The sequence below is a fragment of the Suricata suricatta genome, chromosome 7 (genome assembly GCF_006229205.1).
Source record: "Suricata suricatta isolate VVHF042 chromosome 7, meerkat_22Aug2017_6uvM2_HiC, whole genome shotgun sequence".
Classification (NCBI taxonomy): Eukaryota; Metazoa; Chordata; class Mammalia; order Carnivora; family Herpestidae; genus Suricata; species Suricata suricatta.
This window is the reverse complement of record NC_043706.1, coordinates 98,269,197-98,290,852: the sequence shown is the minus strand read 5'-3', so window position 1 is coordinate 98,290,852 and position 21,656 is coordinate 98,269,197. Positions and strand designations below refer to the sequence as shown.

Genomic DNA, 21,656 nt, shown 5'->3' with positions numbered 1-21,656 from the left:
GATGGAGCAGCAGCCGTCAGTCACCGAGGGCACTTCCATACAAACAAGCAGAAGTCCTGAAGGACACATGTCCCCTCCAAAGTTCCCAAAGGCAAATGCAGGCAGAATGACCCTCACAGAGGCAATTTCCTGGTGATTAAAACCAGAGCGAGTCTCATTTCTTGTGGGACACCTCCGCTGATGCTCAGAGGGTTAAAAAAAAAAAAAAACCCAAAAACAAAAAACAATTTAATGGTAAATTGCAGATAAGTTTATGACAACATATGAATTATGTGACATTTTAAAATATCTTTAACATTAAAGTTTTTCCACAGAAAAGAGAAAATATTTCTGGTCTTCTTACAATTCAGACTCTAGACTTGATCCAGAATATCTGAAGTCTCCAAAGATCAGGGCCAGGATCTGGCTCTTTTTCACATTGGTCCCACGGTCTCCTCCAAATGGCCTCAAAAATTGTCCTGCCAGGAAAACAAAGACCTGAGATTCTTTCTCCTGGGATTAATGAAATTCAGAGGCATTTATTGATCACTTAATATGTGAAAGATCCAGTAAACAATTACTAAAGGTCACTAGAAAGAGCCAGTGTTAGAGGTGTGACCAGAATACAGCCCTCCAGAATTCCAGCCCAGGGCTGCTTGTCAGAAGTCTCTAAATGGTTCTATTTATTATTTATGTCTGCCTACTTCCTAAAAGGATTTGCAGAGGCAATTTTTTAATTAAAAATTTTTCTAATCTCTTTCTAATCGTGTTTTATTGGCTGCATTTCAACCCTTTGTACTTAATCAACCTTGAATAGTAGCGTGTATTGAGTCTGTATAAAAATATGAATTAGCACTAAAATTTAAATGTACACACATTTAGTACACATGTAATATGTATGGGCATATTTGTATTTGTAAGCCTGCTGAAAGAAGTTAATGATAATGGCTCATTATGGGACTAATCAAAAACTATTCTTTTGTTAGCGATTACCTGTCAAATTTGTGTAGCTGCCTTTTAAAAATTACATTCCAAAGGTGTCACAGTCCAGCCAAACAAAGTGAATATAAAAAGAAAAGAACCACTCAGTAAATTAATATTTCAAAAGCACATCAACTTATCTGGAAACAAATACTTTGATGAAAGAATACAACTTGACTAATTAAAGTATCCCTACATCTAGCAGAAGTTGCAATGGTAAAAAGACATGTCTGCTAATTCAAGGATACTGAAAGTGCTCACGCAGGAAGTATTATCCATGCCACCACTGTGTGCACGTCGGCACGTGTGCGTGTGTGATTTTCAGCAATTGTGTAACAGCGTCCCCTCCCCATGTGATTATTACATTACTCTGTCTTCACCACCACAACTTCACCTTGGAATTGTATCAAGTTTTTCGGAAAGCACAATTAAATTTAAAGATAAATCTAAGAGCAACATGTTTACTTGGCATTATTATCTGTACCTGTTGTGCTTGAGGCACTACTGTAAAAAATTAGTGACATTAGTAGGTGCAGAGGCCCAGGCCTCCAGCTCTGAGAACATGGAATTGATCACTCTCTCTGGGATCCTGAAAGGTCTCTGGGAACCACAGCCCTCTCGGGGGAAAGACTGAAAAGGGAGAGGACACCCACTGAGTGTTAGCTGTGTTTACACACGCGGACTTCCCAGCTGAATTCGGCCACACCCACCCTTGTTTTAAACCGTCTTTTAAATTGGTCAAATCATTGGGGGCTAGGGGGTCATCTTCAAAAAAGTCACTTCAATCTTTTCAGGTTCTCCTTCAAACAATGTCTTTGAAATGTCTGGAGAGATAACTTAAAAATTCTTTATGTGAAACTAATTCTTTTCCAATCTCTTTGGCTGGCGTGTGCCCCGTGTGGGTGCCAGCCTCTGCAACACGCTCACAAAACCTTCCCAGAAGTCCCAGGAGCTCCTTAGCTTCGCTGACACACACGCCGGCTGGTGCCATAGGGCACCTGTTGGGGATGGCTTCTCTCAGGACCACAGCCAACGTGGCCGGGCAGTGCGGCTTCACCGGTAGGCATTGCCACAGCCTCCACACCCCCAAAGACTATGCCAATGTATGAATGCGTGTGAGGGGGCATCCTTCTACGCTTATTGTTATACTCCCTTTAAAAAATTCCAAAATCTTCCTATGGAGATATCAACCAAGCAGTTCTTTCCACCCCTATGTTCAGAATTGACCCTCTCCAAAGCTCAGGCAAGAGCAGAGGACAAATCTGGGTAATAGACACCATGTTAAACTTAGAATCTCTTGATAAGTGTTCAGTAAACATTTGTGGATTAAATAAATAAATCCTCTTTCGTTATGAGGATGAAGGCTTTACTGCTGGCTTAAATTTGTTTGCTTGGCTTTTTCTTCCTTTAGAGTGGGTTCTCTGCCAGGAGAGTCTAAGGTCCTCTATGCAAACAGACCTCTGGTGGCCAACCCACCAAACAGCCAGACCTGTCCCCCAGCAGTGGACATAGAGCAGACTTTTGCTGGGCTCCCAAGGGCTACCTTCAAACTCTAGTCTCTCCCTTCTCATGTCAGGCAGCAGTGCGATAGTTCAAGTCACTTCACTTCTTCATGCCCTCCCAACAAACAAACGGTGAGGCCACAGATATTAAGTCCTATTTATGTAAGAGACCTAGCTCCTCAATAAATGTGGATCTCTAAATTTTCTCTATTACACTGCTAAGTTTTACATTTCTTTAAGCATGAATTAAAATTGTGAATTGCAAAAAACAATTAACTAATTGGCACGTTCACTATAGCAAACCATGCTCTGAATATCATTCCTTGGGGTATTATAATAGTAAGAGGAGCAGCTTAGTTCCCAGATAGTATAGAGGTTGAGTTTCTTATTGGTGTTTTTAATTACACGTGACTTCTACCTTTTTGCATGTTCGTGCATCTTAGCCTGGGTAAGTGTGGACACAATATGATGGACTCAAAGAGAAGGAAACAGTTCACAACCCACCAGGATACTAGAGAATAACAGATCTACACATACACAATAACTCTCGCATCGTAGAGTAGGAGAAACACCCACTTTCATTTGCTTTGACATGGTTAGAAAATCATTAGTAGATATTAATTAAAGAACTACATTAATTGAACTAGTTATTTGACTCAGGCCTCTCTGTATAAGTAAAACAACCAAACCATAGATGATCCATTTATTTCTACTAATGGTAGAAATACTTGCAAATTGAAATTGCATCTCAGTTGACTGGTTACCTCATACAGACACAGGCAAAAGTTTTGGGAATATATTTTGGCAAATGAATGATTTTGGAAAATTCATTAAATGAAGAGGCAGCAGCTGTGAACAGATAAAAAATCTTGACTTGAATATCCATCTAAGTCAACAGAACTACACCTGTCAGGGCATGATGGATAATACAGCCAATGTCTACCCACTGGGCTGCGTACTTCAGTACCTCACCGGTAGTTCTGGAGAGACCCAAAAGAAATGTGCATGTCAGTTCCTATCCTTCGTATTACAGATAGGCAGCCCAAGTGAAGAGCTACTATTCTCTGTTCTAAAATGGACTTGTTGGACTTATTGTCATGATAGGTGAAACATCATTAAGAGAATGGTGTCTTTATTTGACATTTCTTCTGTATCACAAGCAACTTTAGAACAAGTATTATGTCATCTATATCTCCTGTCCCATGCAGGCCTGAGACTCTCTCCTTATACCACAGTATATGATTTTTTTAATTGTGAATGAAAAAATGTATTTAAATAATATCAAGGACTCAAAAGATCACTGTTGGCTGATGCCCAGTGCTACCCAAGGGCCACCAACTATGGATGCTCTTGGATACATGCATTTCGTGTAGGGTTCATCACTTGCATCAGGCTTGGCTCTAAGCCTCACACTGGCAAAGAGGTCAAAGTTGGACTAGTGGCATTACCCCCAAATGACATTTGACTGCCGTTCCTGAAAATCTCTGGCACATATCACACATTTTGACGTATTTCATTTTCTAATACACTCGAGCCTCAGAAAATGGTAGTGGGCCATGTGACATCTGAGAGGCAACAATCTCATGCACCTGGACCTAAACTCTTTCACACCAGGATTGGAAGGATGGAGGGGGTATCCATTTAGCAAGCTCACGTTGCTTGTCTTTGTCAGTTTGGGAAACAGTGTAGGATCCACTGGATCTTGACTTGAATATCCATCTAAGTTAACAGAACTACACCTGTGGGAATGTACTTTTGAACAGCAAATGCTAACAGGAGAAGAAGTGCAGGAATGTTATCCATATTCCAGTGGAAATGCTCTGGTTTCAATATTCTTTTTGAAAAACATAACTTCTCTAGTAAGTTGGTCACACTCCAAGAGGAATTAGGCTTGAAAGATAACAGAACTTCAAAAGCCAAATTGAAAAGACCAGACCTGAGGCTGTGAAGTGCATTCAGACGAGAGAAGGGTTTTAACTCAGCTTTCAAAGCATGTTCTCCCTCTTCTTTGAAAGTTTATGACACTTTGAGAGGTGCAGAAGATTTTCCCACTTGTGACATCTTTCATCAGAAAACCATGAAATAACAAAAATCTCTCTCTTGGTAAAGCAGGGGGAATGTGAAAGTCAGAGTCAGGTAAAGTCAGTTGCCTCTTGTTCTGCTTATTTTGTTGTTGTTGTTGTTGTTGTTGTTTTCTTGGGCATAACAGGTGTCTCCAAGAAAGCTGCGTGAGCCTTGCTTATCTCATTGCAAAGAGACACATTCTATTGCTAATGGAACCAAGGCCCCAAACATGTGGTTTCCAAAAGTAAGCAGAGGGCATGCAGCAGGGTGCCAGAAATGTGTCTCCATGACCTATTGGCCAATGGCCAAACAAACAAACAAACAACAACAAACCCAAAGGGAAAAAAGATAGGAGGAAGGCATAAAAGTAGGAAGTGGTAAATACACAGCTCAACACTTACATCCCTGCCTTTTTCCAGCTGCTTCTTTTACCCAGAATCCTGTTGTCCTGCATTTACCCTAGGGAACTTCTGGTGACCCTCCAAGATTCAACTAAGAATCACTCCAATTACCAGTATGTACCAGACCCAGTACTAGGCACCAGGAACCTGAAAGAGCACAATGCAAAATATTGACCCTCAAAGAGCTGTGTGCCAGGCTCATAACTGGGCATCAAGAACCAGAACCAAGAAACAACGTACCAAGAAAACAATTGTCCTGAGCTCACTGTTTGGCACAAAGAATGGAACAGGGCACAATACAGGATGCCTACCCACAAGGAGCTAAGCACCAGACTCAATGCTGGACACAGGAAAACAACAGTACACAAGATATCGACCCCTCAAGGAGCTGAGGGCAGGCCGAGTACTGAAAACTAGAAACGCGGCAGACATGATACCAGGTCCCTGCCCACAAGAGGCTAAGCATCAGGCTTAGGGCTAGACACAAAAAGCACAGCAGTGCAGAATGAAATGTACTCCCCTGGAGGGGACAGGAGTCCAAGCTCTGGGCTCAACACAAGGAATATAGCAGTACACAGCCCAAGGCTCCTACTCATAGTAGATGTGTGCCAGGTTCAATATGGGCAAATGAACAAGGTAATGTCCAATGCAGCATGCCTACTACCTCAAGGATCTGCCTTTCTTGAACCCCTTGACATGGTAATTGCTTTTATACCTCCCACTTATACCCTGATAAACATCATCACTTTTTTAGTTTATTTATTTTGAGAGAGAAAAAGAGAGAGAGCAGAGAAGGGGCAGAGAGAGAGGGAAAGAGAGAATCCCAAGCAGACTCCACACTGACAGTAAGGTTCAGTCCCATTAACTGTGAAATCATGACCTCAGCCGAAATCAAGAGGTGATGCTTCACCAACTGAGCCACCCAGGCACCCCCACATCATCACCTCTGAGCAAAATATTTTCAGTGTCTTCCCCCCTCCGAATATGGACAGTAAGTGCATTGATGGCATCATTTATAATTTATTTGCATTCATATCCCCAACACTAAGCACAGGCACCTCAAAAATCCAAAACCACCAATACCGGTGACAATGCGGATGTGTGTGGCACTGAACAAAAGTGCTAATAAATTTTTCCTCAAAACAATATCACAGAGGTTTCAAAAAAACATTTCCCTTGGGATATTTTAGTTAGTACTTATGCACCAATATTCAAGAGTGATATAGGTCTGTAATTCTCGTTTTTCATACTGTTCTGATCTGGCTTACGTATCTGTGTTAAATGTTAAACTTGTTTCATAAGAGGAGTTAGAGAATTTTGCTCCCTCTTCAGTGTTTTAGAACAGGTGTCAGTACCTCTTTCAGAGTAAGTTGATAGTAAGTGACAGTAAATATTTTAGGCTTTGTCATCCACATGGTCTCTGTTGCAAATATTCAACTTGCCCCAAGGGCAGCCATAGGCAATAAGTAAACAAGCAGCTGTGACCGTGTGTAACTGTCCAGTTAAACTTCATATATAAAACAGGTGGCAGTGAGCCAGGCTTGATCTGTGGGCCTTGGTTTGTTGACCCTTGATCAGGAATAATTTATAGAGCATGTGAACCACATGGGCTTTGAAAGTTTGGTGGAAATGCCCCTGGGCCTGATCTCGGCGGAAAAGACCCTGGTGCTTCCTCGTTAAATAAGATGATAAGACTTTGCAGGTTCGTCTTCTGTTTTCCCTGCCCCAGTACTGGGATGACTCACTTGTCCAAGGAGCCAGCATCAAGCTCTCTTAGTTGGACAGGCTTTATAGTAGATTTTAATGTCTGGTAGAGCTGTTTTCCCTTTGCAGTTTGACTGTTTTCCTATTTTGTCACAGGATCTCCCCTACCTCAATCAACTAACCACAGGACGACAGACAAGACTAGCAGGATACGTGACCCAGAGGCGGACTTGCCCAAGGGAGGAGGAAGCTCAGTGCATCAGGCCATATGTGGGGGCTGGCAGCTTGAGTATGGCCCTATTATCACCCTGGGTCCTGGCACGCCAGGTCTGGGAGGCTGACGAAGGTCTCTGACGGCATCGGCATCGAATCCAAGTGCACGTGAAATCCTGAGATTCATTCACGCTGTGTGGCCGCAGGTAGCAAAGGTCTGCTCCAGGCAGAGGAAGGTCGGCCTGGTAAAGGCCTAACCGGAGAGGTTCAGGCTCCCGAAACAGGAGCCCTGGCAGAGACAGTGAGGGAAGCCCCTTGGTAGTGCTGCCAAGTATCTGAGGAAGACAGTGAGGCCCTAGATGAGTCACTAGACCTGGACCTCAAGACAGAGCTGGACACGGACTAACTGGGATCCTGGCTGAAGCCCAGATGTCACGAGAGGGCTTCTAAGTCCCTGATACCCGATGGCCTCAGGACTTGAATGAGATTATGTCTCAGATTCCTTCCACTTCTAAGAGTCTAATTAATCAATCCATTCAAGAGCAAGGAGGACTCATGTTTCAGCAGCTCGTTCTGTGTACCATGCTCACGCTCTGCCAGACACTTTACACGCACTAAAGGGAAGAAAACAAATGCTTTTTTGTTACCCGTAGTGTGTCCGGACATGTTTACCAACCAGCTCTCTTCAGGAGGGTGGGAAAGGGGGAGCCCCAATGTGTAGCATTGACTAATATGTGTGGTACAAATACTCCCACTGTGATTTCAGCATACCACCAAGTAGTCATCGAACAACGAGTTAGGAAGAGCCATGCAGTGGAACATTGTTCTATATTATTCCCATCCTACAGATACAATAGATGAGAATAGCCTCAGAGCATAAATAGATAACAATAAAATATAATAAAATGATTAGAAAGTGATATGCTCTGAGTATACATTACAGTTGTTTTTGATATAATTTATTTAGTTGTAAGTTAATGATGCCTGTATTTAACAATTAGCTCTCAGAATTTATGGTAATTTACCAATCAGTTCTTGAGAGCTGGCTGGGGCACCTGTAACACACTACTGATTATTACCTAACTGCCTGCCAGATGCCGTGATTGCCATGAATGCCACACATTGTTTCATTAATCCTCACTGTGATCTTCTGAAATAATTACTATTTTACGGATGAATAAAAGGATGTCAGAAAGGTTGAATAACTTGACTGGAATCACACACTTAAATTATGGTTTGTGGGTGACCACCACCCTGTACATCCTTATATTCTATTAACCACACTGTCGCTCAAATCGCAAACATTCCATCTTAACATGTTTTATTCATTAGGAGAGTAGACTGTGTCTCATGTATGCCGAGGTCTGCGGAATTCAGCGAATCTGCGGACATGGATATGTATGTAAGGAAGGTCATTGGCACTGAGTCAGTTTCCTTTCAGGAAGTGCCATTAAGCTAGGTAATATGGCAGCATTTGGCAGAGCTTAACCTGCGTAGTCTTCTAGAAAAAGACAGTAGTGCCCCAGATACCTGGCAAGAAGTCTTTCCCGAAGCAGTGGGAATTACTTCAGGGTCTCCTTTCATTTTCCTCTTTTGTCCCTACATTAATTCCAGCTCTCAAAATTAATTCCTTTTTAATCAAGTCAGTGTCTTCCACAATGAATCTAAAGATGAGTATCCAATAACACTTCAACCACTGTCTTCGACTAATTCACAACATTTGTGATTCTGTTATTTTTTTCATCTTAAAACATGATGGTGTTTACTTTTAATAAGTAGCATCACTGTAAAGTTACAATAGGAGCCCCTAGGAACAAAATAATTTTAAAACATGAATTCGATTATTTCTCACAACAGTCCTATGCAACAGGAACTATTATTATCCTAAGGTTATAGTAAACCAAATTAAATACAAAGAGACTAATAATTTATCAAGTAACATCTTACTGGTCTAAAGATAAACTCCAGGTTCCTTAGGTGTTCAGTCAATGCCCTCCATAATCTGGCCCCCAAATGCCTTTTCCAAATTAGATCTCACTCCTGACAATAGTACTCATTGACAATTGTACTCATTAGGACCTGCCATATATTCTGGTTTTTGCCTATTAGCCTCAGCCTCACTACCATCCCCACCAAGATGCCCTCTTCCTTGCCCTTTGCCTACCTGGATCCCCCCATCACACAAAACACTGCTCTAGTGTTGTCTCTTCTATGGAAACCTCTCTGACCATTCTCACTTAGGGACATTTGTAAGAGTTCCTCAAGATGGCAACCAAGCGGCCATTTTGTTGTGGGTTGGAGAAGAACTCTGTGCACGGACAACCCCCACCCCCCACCTGCAGACCTGGAATGTCCATGCCATTTGAAAACAGCCAATCATGAAGCTCCAGCTTCCCATCACCCCGACAGAGGAGGCAACCTATCCCATCCCGCCTCTTCCCTGAAATGCCCTTATTTGGTAATCTGCCCTCCCAAGACCAAACCCGGAAGTCTTTCACCCATAAAATACCTCGCCCCTCCCATACCAAGAGCGACTTCCCTGACTCCCCACTCGCGGGGTCACGGAACCTCGCCCGGGGAATCGCAGATCCCAATAAAGGCGTTCTTGGCTCCGTAACTTGATCTCTTTCTTTCCTCTTGTCTCTGCCTCCATCTATTAAATCTTACAACATTCACAATCCACTCTTGACAATAGTACCTTGTAACTTCTCTTGACATAGTTCCCTATAACGTCACTTAAATGTCTATATTTGTCTACATCAAAGTCTTACTCTTCAACTAGAATGTAACTCGCTATAAATCATACTTCCACAGTGCCTAGTACTATTCTATGTACACAATTATCCTCAATGCCTTTTTTTTTAAGTAAGCTCTAGGCTCAACGTGGGACTTGAACCCATAACCCTGAGATCAATGCTCTACTGACTGAGCCAGCCAGGTGCACCTCCTCAGTGCTGTTTTCATCAATGTATTCTCTGACTTATGCAGAGGTTACTCTTTTCATCAGAAATGCACTATGTTCTTGGACCCACACCTCATACATATTTCGGCATAAAAAATATTTATATGCCCGAAGGTTGCATCCATTCTGGTAAAAAGAACTGATGAGAATTATACATTAATCAGGACATTTTCTACCCCAAACTCATATTATTTCTACTTTATTTTTACATGCTCTAAAAAATAGAATTTTTTAAAAAAACCTTACCACTTTAACCAAACTGGTAAACGTAACATTGGAAAAACTCACAGCATAGGCAAGAAACAAGAAATTAAATAACTTTTCTTTTAATAATATACAAGGCCAAAGGGAAGTAGGTGTAAGAGAAGTAGAGCGTCGGACTCTACCAGTGATTTTTTAATAGCTTCGAAGGTCCTTGGAGAAAGAAGAGATGCAAAAGTTAGAACAAAGAAAAAAGGAATTTAAATGGCAGATTAATTCGAAAGTTTGGAAGACTGTTCAGGACAGTAATTCACAGCCTTCTGAATGTATTTAAATGAGGTGGAAACTGATAAAATGGAATTGTTTTCGAAAACTTGCCCCAAGCAGGAAAAGAGCAGATGGGTGGAAGATGGGTGTGAACACACACATTGCTACTTAACTCCAGTTTGGAAATGGACCATTAGGCTAAAGATGAGAAAGAAAACGAAAAAAAATAAAAAGTTTAACTCAAAATGAAAGAAATAAACAAGCTAGCTAACTTCCAATGTATTCTGCCTGATTTTATTTCAAACTGCTCTTTAGGGGATCAGAAGTACATCAGCTTCTGCAAGCAGGCAGTGGAAACCGTCTTTGTGTCCCTCACAAGGCTCATTTGCTCATAAAACAAGAGAATGAACAAGACTGCCGCATCAACACTTACTGATCACATGGTCAAGATTAGTGTTAACTCATTTTAAAAGGTCCTGATGGGCCAAATTTATAGCACAACACTTAAACACCAAGGTGATTTAATTGGAGTCACATCAGTAAAGAATTCAAAAGAAGTTCTTGAGAAATTGAAATTAGGTAATAATAATAAAGATCTGAGGATGCAGTAGGTTCAGAAAATTATAGATGGGCTGGTTTAACTTCTGCCCTAAAGAAAGTATTAGGCTTTATTTTTAGAAACCAGTTGGGAGTACTAATGGATGGAGCTTATCCTTCGTTAAGGGGAACTCACCTGGCTGCAGAAAATTATGGCCACTCTCACTAACAGAGGTAATAAGAGATGTCATTTGAAGATAGGAGAGCTGAGGAAGACAAAAAGGAAAAGCCAACATCATAATTAGATTGCCAGGAAGAGTATGAAAGCATTTCACACTCAGAGTTAAAGGTCCAAAGGTCAAAATCAGTGAACCGCTAGTGATGACAGTGTTAGTACTCAGTGTTAACCCACCAATGCAAGATAAAAAGATTCTGTAATCTCAGATTCTTAGAAAGTTTGAGTGGCAGTACCTTACATGTGAACTTGTTATGTACTGAGGAATAGTTTTTATTAAATATAAATAATGGATTACAACTTGCCTTAAAGCATGTTACAATGGGATAGACAATATGATACTAAGAGCCATGACTGCGTAATGAAAATTCAATCCAATACAACACTTGGTAAATTGGGGCTATATCTCATCTGTACTGCTTTCTGGAGAAAGTATAAACTGACAAAACTACATACATAGAAGCTTTTGAGGAGAAATAATATCCTATATTTCTTGTCATAGACTTTCATTCTAAAAAAAAATACATTTTACTTTGAACAGAACATCTGGCCAATTTGGTCCACAGTTTCATCAGCCTTAGGAATGCTCCCAGGCACCCGGATGAATGACCATTTTTATGTATTGACTCTCCATTCTGGTGTCATGATATTATTATTCAAGGACATAAGTTACTTCTTAAGAGGGTAGGTTTCTAGATGGATGTGTTGACTTTTTAATTTTCTGGACTTTGAAGCAGCATTCACTACTCTAGATTTGTCACCATCACCAAATACTTACTGAGGAGACAAAACCCAAATGCATATGAACATGAATTAAAAGAACAAAGTGGCATCAACTATCTACCAAATGAATGCTAAAGACAACAAATACTACAGTAAAAGGTAGCAGTGGTTTGGAAAGGTCTAGAAAGGCACCCATGGTAAGGAAAATACATCTGCAAAAATTCTGATTTTAATTCTCCTGGCTTATCCAATTTGAATACAGGGCAGGACCCCTAGAGCAGATGTCATGAAAAATAAAGTTGGAAAGGTAATTAAAAGCAAAATGATATAGTATTTGGAAAGTCAGCTTTAGCAATTTGTGCTTAATCTGCAGATACATGAATGGATGATTTAGAAAGCTTGAAGGGTATCTGTGAAGAAGATGGGTCAAAAGAATGAAGGTGAAGAAATCAATAAGACTATTTCAATAATCCAAGCCAATCAAACCAAATTAATACACTGGAGTCCAAGAGCCTTCAGTCTGGCCCACAGCAGATTTTATTTAGCCTACATGCTATTATTTTAACTGAGATATAATTGGCATATAATATTGTAGAAGTCAAAGATGTACAAGGTTTGACTTGGTGCATTTATATACTGCAGTATGATTACCAATATAGTGTTAGTTCACACCTCTATCATGTCACGTAATTATCGTTTCTCTTTTGAGGTGAGAATGTTTATGATCTAGTCTTTTCACAACTTTGAAGTATGTAATACGGTACTGCTGACTATAATCACTATACTGGGCATTAGTTCTCCAGAATTTACTCATCTCCTAGTTACAAGTTTGTACTCTTTGACCAAAACCTCCCCAACACCCTCACCCCCAGGCCCTGGTAACCACCATTCTATTAACTGTTTCTGAGTTCAGCTTTTTCAGATCCCTCATGTAAGTGACATTATACAGTAGTTGTCATTCCTCTCTGACTTACCTCCCTTAACATAATGCCCTCAAGGTCCTCCCATGCTGTCACAAATGCCTACATACTTTTTAAACAATTCAAAATAAATTGCCAGCATCTAAAATGAAAATATTTCCCATTAAAACCTGAATTTTCAACTCTCCAGAAGGATTGCTCAAGAGTCTTTAGGGCCTAGGCATTGAATTTGGTGACCCAACCTCATTTTCTCTCAAACATATCCAAATGAACCCAAATCCCACATTAAATATAATTTACACCTAATTGTCTAAAAGTTGATTTGCATTTGATTAGTTGACAACATGTTAGGTTTTGCAGACATTTCATTAAAACATTTATTAATTTTAGTTTGTGGTTTTGCTTTTAAAGAAGTCAAAACCTCTTTTAAGTTCTAGGTTATATGTACATCATCAGCTCCTGAAAAACTGCAGATTCCATGCCTATTATGACTAACAAACAAAATAATACTAAAAATAATACTATTCTCCTGAAAAAACTGCTGGCAGCATTGGGTCCACTTTTGTATAAAACTAACATCGCCATTAGATGAGCCTTGTGCTTGACGAAATACTATCAGAATGTGTCGGTCTTCACGTTACCCGCCTGGACCCTATAAGCGTAGGCATCTAAGACCTCTGCTTTAGATTCCTACTACACAGAATGTGGTCTGCACACCTATAAAATTCATATCATTTGAGAGCTGGAGAGAAATGCAGAATCTCATACCCCACGGTGAACCTTCAATTTAACATGTCATGAACAATTTTGATACCCTACAAATATTAAACTTTGCAAGCACTGTTTGGATCAATGTGTGAGCCCAACTGGAAGCCCGGGAGGTATAAATTCTCACATTTTATCCAAGATCTACTAAATTAGAAACTCTGGGATAGGAACCCAGGAATCTGTGTATTAAAACGTCTTCCAGATGATGCCAATGAACACTAATGCGTACGAGCCACTGTTTAGACAATGGTTTCTTAAACCAGGACAGTAATAGGGGGAAGGAAAATACATAGTTGAATACATAAATACCTGCAAGAGAGATCCATAGAATTTAATGACTGCTTGGAGCTGAGAGATGAAAGAAGACAAGGTTCATGGGTGACAAGAAAGTTGAACCCATGTGTTTTAACTTGTGCACAAGATGGGAAATTTTACTTGCCAGAATATCTCCGTTAAGGATTTTTCACTAATAAAGGAGGCAGAGTGCATGAAGGTATTTCCTAAAAGGAAAAGGAAATGCTGGGTTTCGATGAAACAGGGTTTCAGATGGGGGTGTGGGACAGCAGAGCACTGCGGGGAGCACCCACCCTCCAGGAGCTGTGGGGTGGCTAGCAGGCCAGAGAGCAACCCCCTCTGAGGGAGGAATGAGGTGCTGTGGTAGCAGGAAAGGAGAAGAAGGGAAAGCGCTCCCAAGGGCATCTGGGAGAGGAGAAAGGAGGGAGAGAGAGGCAATAGGAACACAGAGAAACAGGAAGTGGGAGGGAGGATTATGAAGATGCTAGCTGTGCATGAAGGTGCTCTCCTCACCCCACCCCCCTTGTGGTGTCCTCCAAACACTAGGGAAACAAAGTTCAGGAGGTACAGTTTAACCGCTCAGCTCTGTTTCCTCAAATGTGGCACAATCTTTGTCCCAGGCCCCATAGACCCCTGAACTGATTTGATGTAGAAAAGAGCAATGATGCATTTAGGTGGGAAAAATCAGAAAAAATGAATAGAATCTATCATTTTTCTACCTGTTGAATTTGAGCTATTGGCAGAAAAATCGAAGTCAAAATATCCAACGGGACATCTCTGACACACAATTGGAGCTTGAAAGAGATTTAGATTTTATAGTCAATTACACAAAAGTGACCCCTGGACTTACTAAAAACAAACCTTGAAGAACCTGAGGATTAGGAGGGTGAAGGAGACAGAAGAGCCCATGAGAGGGAGAAAAAGGCAAATGAAGCAATATAATTGTCTAGGGTTTGGAAGCTGGAAGAATACTGAGTTTCAGGGTGAGCTCAACTCCGAGCCCAGATCAGCGAGGCACTTTCACACACGTTAACTTATTTAACCTATTCGGTAGCATTTCAAGATGGTTCATTGTACCCATTAGACAGATAATACCAAAATACAGAGACATTTCTGACTTAGCCCCAGAACACAGCAATGAATCTAGCTCAGTCATCTCATCAGGGGCATGATTTTTGTCCCCCACAAGGCAGTTGGCATAGTCTGAAAAAAGTGGGGGTCTTTACAGCCTGGGGCTAGGAGAAAGATCAGAGAGCGATGAGTGTGGAATTGCTACCTGAAATGAGTGGATCAAGGCTAGGGATGGTGCTAAACATCCCACAATGCACAGGACAGACAAGAGACTCCCACAACAAAGAATTATCTGGGCCCAAATATCAATAGTGTGGCTACTGAGAAACCTTATTTAGCCTCTAGTCTTTGAAATATGGTGTATAATCTTCCCACAACACCACTCTAACACACTCAACCAGGCTGCTCCACGACTGCCAACGTTAGAGTAAGGGAGCTTTGACAGAAGTTTCTAGAATATGTTTTCTGTGTAGTGCACAAGACTGAATTAGAAACTCTGGAAGCAAGGCCCGACTCTCTTTTTAAAATCCTTCCAGATGATCAAGTTATACTCTAATAGAGAACCAGTAATTTTTTTTTTGAGTCCGATAAGTTTGGTCATTTGAAAACCATCACTGTCTGCTGAGAGTGTATTTTTTGAGAAGGTGCTGGCACCAGAAAGTGGGCAGAAGTGGGGGGCAGAGCCCTGTTACATAAGATGGCTATGAAAATCCCACTGCTGAAGCAGAGAAACTCCATGGAAAAGATGATTCTTAAGATGAGTTACAAAGAGGGAAAAGCATTAGCCCTGCCTGCCAGTTCCAACAGTGCCTTCTAGGCAAGGAAGCCAAGCCAGGAGCAGTTAAGGAAGCCTGTATCAGCATGGCTAGTGTTGACAATAAGCAGTTTAGCACTGACCAGAGGATAGCTGGGGAGTGATGGCTGGGGAGGCAGCTCAGTCTGCAAGGCGGGAACGAAAGAGCTTGGCTACATAGGCGGGAGGGGTTTGTAGAGCTAATGAAGGAGAGTTGGGGGGAGTTTCAAGCACAGAAATACCTTAATTAGATAAGCATTTAAAGAATATGATTTCAGCAGCTATTTGGACAGTGGACTTCAGTGGGATAAGAGGCTAGCAAAGAGTTTGGAAGACACTCTTATAGCCATTTCATCAGTGGTTTCCAAAGTGGGAAGAATTGCCTAGAAGGGGTACAAGCTGATCACTAGGGTATGGAAAGGGAATATCGGAACTTGTTGATATGTATTTATTATATTGACCTCTAAATTAATGTGAAGACCCTCACTTTTTCCATGTGCCAGAGGGCCACGTGTTACTTACTGTGGTAGAAGAGTAGAGAGACTTCCGTGACGAGTTGGCAGGGAATTTCTCATCTCACACACTTTACGTTGCGTATTGCACCTAACATGTGCCTGGCAAGTGGATTTATGGCCTATGGTAATGTAGTTCAAGTTCAACTAGCCCTTATGAAATGAACACATGGTTTTTAAAAGATTCCTGCAAAGGGACATTCGATTGGCAGATGACGTGAATAATTCAAGCACAAGGAAATGGCAGAGTTACAGCTGCTTCTCCGGCCCAAACTCTTCCTCAGCCACATTGTAGGCATAGATCTGATAAGACGGTGTCCAAAATAATTTAACTTATCCAGGATACTTGCAATACTGCTTTATATCAATGAACAAAACCTTGCCTGAACTGTGTGGTGTGCTTTGAGATGCTAGCTACTGATAGTAGGAAGTCATCAAAACTAGTACGATGTTTAAGCAATAAGAATGAAAAAATATATTGTTACTCAAAACATGAATCAATCTCAGAAACTTCACATTGAACAAAAGAGGCCAGACACAAGCAGGATATACTATTTGATTATTATATAAAGTTCAAAATAAGTAAACGTTGTCCGTAGTGGTAGAGGTCAGGCTAGCAGTTATCGTTGGCAGTGGGGGAAGGGGGATACAGTGACTAAGAGAGGACACAGGGGACCCTCTGGGTACTGGTGATGCTCTATGTCCTGGACCTAATTTAAATTACATGGTTAAGGGGCACCTGAGTGGCTCAGTCAATTAAGTGTCCGACTTCGGCTCAGGTCATGTTCTCACGGCTTGTAGGTTCGAGCCCCACATCAGGCTCTTTTGAGCCCCACATCAGGCTCTGTGCTGAACGCTTGCTCAGATCCTGGAGCCTGCTTCAGATTCTGTGTTTCTTTCTCTCTCTGCCCCTCCCTGCTCATACTTTGTCTCACTCTCTCAAAAATAAATAAATGTAAAAAAAATTATTAAAAAAAACCATAAAAATATTACATGGTTACATGCCGATGCTCACTTTGGAAAAATTCATCAATCTAGAAAACTTAACAATTTGTCCTCTTTTCTCCATGTATGTTAAATAGAATTAAATAAAAAGTTTACTTGCAACATTTTTAAAGTAAGATGCTTAATAAACGTAAACACATTTCTGTAATTTGTGAGATAATTGCTTTTGTGCTTTTATTTAAACAATAATTCAAAAATTATTGTTTCAGAGCACCTAGGTGACTCAGTTGGTTAAACATCTGACTTCAGCTCAGGTTATTTTCTCACCGTTTGTGAGTTTGAGCCCATTGTCGGGCTCTGCACTGATAGTATAAAGCCTGCTTGGGTTTCTCTCTCTCTCTCTCTCTCCCTCTCTCTCTCTGCCCTCCCCCGATCCATGCTTTCTCTCTCTCAAAATAAATAAATAATCTAAAAAAAATATTGTTTCACTCATCTATAAAATGTCTTTATAATTTATCAAGCATAAAAAATAATACATTGGGGGGTTGAATGCATCAGTTTACTGATGGGGATATGCCATAAAGAATCTCACCAGACCACGCAAAGTTTGGTAAGAGTTCAAACTCGCCATGCACTGGGGACGAGGGGAGGGAATGGGGAGAAGAAATGACAAGAGAGAATCTACAGGACTGGTAACTGGTGGGATTGTGAGCTGTGTTAAGGGAAGAAGAGTCCCAGGTGTCAGCATGGCTTTCCACATGGGCTCTGAGAGGTTATTAATGCCCTGCACCAAGATAGGAAACCCAGGGTGACAATGGTGTGAAGGAGATGCTTTTAGAATATGAAAGGTACACTATGTTTATTTTGATCTGCAACCATAAGCCCATGTTATACAGTCAGCACCTACAAATAATTAATGTATTATTTTCTGAGGGTACACTAGGAAGCGTCACTCCTAAGAGGCAAATCTGACTAATTACTATTACACACATGATTATATTAGAAGTATCATTTACTTTTGAGAACAAGTCTAAGAAAAATCACTCAAAAATCTAGTATTGTAATTCTGTTTGAAACTGTGGAAAACAGTGCACAGTATTTTATTATTAGGTTTTTGGGAAAGGGCGGTGTAATTAACCCTCAATTATATTATTAAAATTAGGCTTCTTTTAAAACATAAAAGTCAAAGAAATGCATTCAGTTTTAACTGAGATTTTAAGAATGCTTTAAATTAGCATCAATGAAAATTTTATTAGGACAAAAATCATTTGCATCACCCACAAAAGACCCTGTTCTCAGTAATGTGCATCAAGTTTATCATCTCTAAGAAGGCTTCACCCTTACTTGACCCTTTTTTTTTTATCCAAAAAGCATTAATTTATTTACAAATATTTATTCAGCTCCCACGTACCTCATGAGGATAATTCCCTGAAAGATTAAACACAAAAAGATGGCTGCCTTTCTCTCCAGTCACATGGCTCAGACAGGAAGAGATAAGCCAGGAGACACTTCTCAGCAGCTCATGTTGCTCCCTTTACTACAGGGAAAAATTATTCTACGAAGTGATGAAAAGCAGATGGGACCCCCTAAAGTGTGTTGGAGGATGAGAAAAATAACCCCAAAGAAGAAAGAAACATCAAGGAAGAACGGGCAAAACTGGCACTACCCTTTGCACGATTACTCTCTGCCATCGACTTTCACTCTTGTTTAAGGAGCTTGATTTCTGCTACATTCGTTCTCTGCACCTGTATGAAGTTTCTTTCCTTCCCTCTCCCTGCCTCCACTTCCCTTCTTTCCTTTTCTTTCTCTTCCTTTCCTCCATGCCATTCGCTGATCGCAGGCTGTGGGTAGTACTGACGTGGCATTAGGGGAAATCAACATAAGCAGGTCATGGCGCTTGCCCAGGAGATGAGAGTTTAGTAAGAAGCTGACATTTGAATCAAGGAAAAAGCATGCCTTCTAATTTTTTTTTGTTTTTACTGTTTTTATTTATTTTAGAGAGAGAGAGGCAGCATGAGCAGGGGAGGGTCAGAGAGAGCGGGAGACACAGAATCCGAAGACAGGCTCCAGACTCTGAGCTGTCAGCACAGAGCCCGATGCGGGGCTCGAACCCACGAACCATGAGATCATGACCTGAGCCGAAGTTGGACGCTTAACCGACTGAGCCACCCAGGCGCCCCAAGGCATGCCTTCTATAAATTTTTTGGCCCACAAAGCATGTGGACTCTTTAGTGTGACCAGGAAACAATATTTTTCAGCAGCACACTTTTTGAAACCTTAAAACTGATAAATTTGCAACTTAAAGCCAATTGCCTTCTTGTGCTGGTCTTCTAGTAGATGAATCCCTCTCACAAAGGATTGAAAGGCACAGAGAGTCTGCTTTACTTTTGGATGACGTTTTCCCAAGGCAGGAAGTGGTTTCTCTGGATAATTATTTTAGCCATACTGATGCATACAGGAAACATTTCAGGCACCATTCTAAAACCCCAGCCTCATAGGTATATAGTTTTAAAAATTCTAGTTATTGGGATGCCTAGGTAGCTCAGTTGGTTGAGCATCCAACCTCGGCTCAGGTCATGATCTCAAGTTTCTTGAGTTTGAGCCCCTTGTCCAGCTTTCTGCTGACAGCACCGAGTCTGCTTTGGATCTTCTGTCTTCCGTCTTCCTCTCTCTGCCCCGCCCCTACTCAGGTGAGTGTGTGTGTGTGTGTGTGTGTGTGTGTGTGTGTGTGCGCGCGCGTGCACGCAAGCACACTCTATCTCTCACACAAATAAACATTAAAAAAAAACTTCTGGTTATTTTCCTCCTCTGCCCCTGATGTTTTTTGTCATTCTAAGAACATTTCATATAACAAATTACAGAGACTAGTGAGCATGCGTTCCTTCTAGTGGGCACTGCAATGTTCCCAGACTATTATTTCCCTTCTTATTCCTCAGCTAGCTATTAAAGCTGAAAGATCTACCTTTTCCCACATGGGCCAGGGATTTCTGGAGCATCCCCCTCACTTTGAGATCTGGGATCTGGAACTGCTGCCTTCTTAATGCAGAGACCACCCTGGTGTTTGAAAGATCTCAGGCTGATGTTGAAGGCATCAAAATGGATAACTGAACATCAGACAGTGCACCTAAGTGTCCGCCCTCAGGGCGCTGTGCTGTGCAGAGTGCTCAGAGGCAGTGCCCTTATAAGGCCCCCCATAGGAGGCATCTGCTTCCGAGCACAGAGTAAATGCCTTTCAATGACACAGTCAAATGAAATGGAACCACAACCATTGTGCAGATAAAGCAGATTTTTGCCCAGTGGTCTGCTGTAAAAGGTAATCAGAGCTTTTCTTTAATGAACTGAAAATCCAAACCAATTAGAAAACTGTCTGACCCAAATTGTAGTTCAGTTCAGATTATGAGAGAGGCTATTGCCTTTCATGCACGTCACCTCTCCCCTGAAATGAGCTCTGGGGCTTTCGAAAAGGTTACAATGATGCCCATGCAGCAAAACTATGACTGGCCCGCCTGAAGGAGCACACATCAGAATGAGAGCCTGAATCCCCTACTCTGAGCAAGATGAAACCACAGACATGGAAGAAGCATGGCCACTGAATCTTCAGACAAATGATCTGAAGAAGTGAGGAAAGAGAAACTTAGTAAACTGATATTTATTAAAAGAATAGTGAGGAGTTTCAGGAACTTTTGATAGCCCTATTTGGGAGGAAAGCACAAATTCCTATACATCCATGCACAGAGGGAAAGTGTCTCTATTTCCCCACAGGAGATGCACAGATATAGTGGGACTGCCCATGAATCCCAGGGCCTAGAAAATCAAACTGAAGGACAGTGTGTGTGAACAGCAGAAAGAGTAGATCTAGGATCCTTTCTTCAAGTACATGCTAATATTGGGCAGAGATTGATTGTGGGAAAAAATAGACGTAGACTATATTAACCAAAATATGAATCATTGGCTAACCTGCCTGGTCATATGAAAGTCCTGAGCAGACCAACAAAAAGACTAGAGTGACTGTTCTCCAATCGCATGTGGAAAGAACATGTTCAAGAACAGCTAAGGAAGGTTGTAAGGCAATGAGCTGTCCATCTATGGAGATGAGAGACATAAAAGGCAGATGTGCTAACAGCCAGCACTATTTCCTGCCTACATATGGCTTCATGGGCCATTCCTGAGCTGGTGAGCCAATTATTAGCTGCTGGCCATAGGGCTCCAAATCCACTCTTCTTTGCCTGCTTTGTGATGCTGAATCATGTCCCTGTAAACATATCTCCTTTGCTGGCTAGATCATAAGGGCTTTACCAACAGAAAGTACTAGAGAAACTCTGCAAAGACAGAACAGGAGGCAAGGATTTTCCTTTTTGTCCCCCTGGTGTGAAGTTTCCACTAGGCAGTCAGCAGATTTGGCATGTGTGGTCAATAGTGGTCAACCTCAAACCAGGCCCTCCAGCAAGGTTCTCTAGTGCCAATGGGCCACATATACCCTCATCTCTGAGGTTCTGAATTTCACTGTGGGGGTGAGGGAAGAGCTTCTTAGTGTCTAAGTTCCATCTTCATTCACTCTCTCAGTTTAGGGATTGGTGCTGCTTT

The 21,656-nt window shown here is 41.4% G+C and overlaps 1 long non-coding RNA gene across 1 annotated transcript in view; it reads right to left on the bottom strand.

The window, feature by feature from the left end:
* Window positions 1-315: 315 nt before the first annotated feature.
* Window positions 316-21,656, bottom strand: part of LOC115297067 — a 38,989-nt gene continuing 17,648 nt past the window's right edge. The window contains exon 3 of the long non-coding RNA XR_003911247.1: window positions 316-458. This is a non-coding gene — a long non-coding RNA (uncharacterized LOC115297067). The remainder of the gene's footprint in view (window positions 459-21,656) is intronic.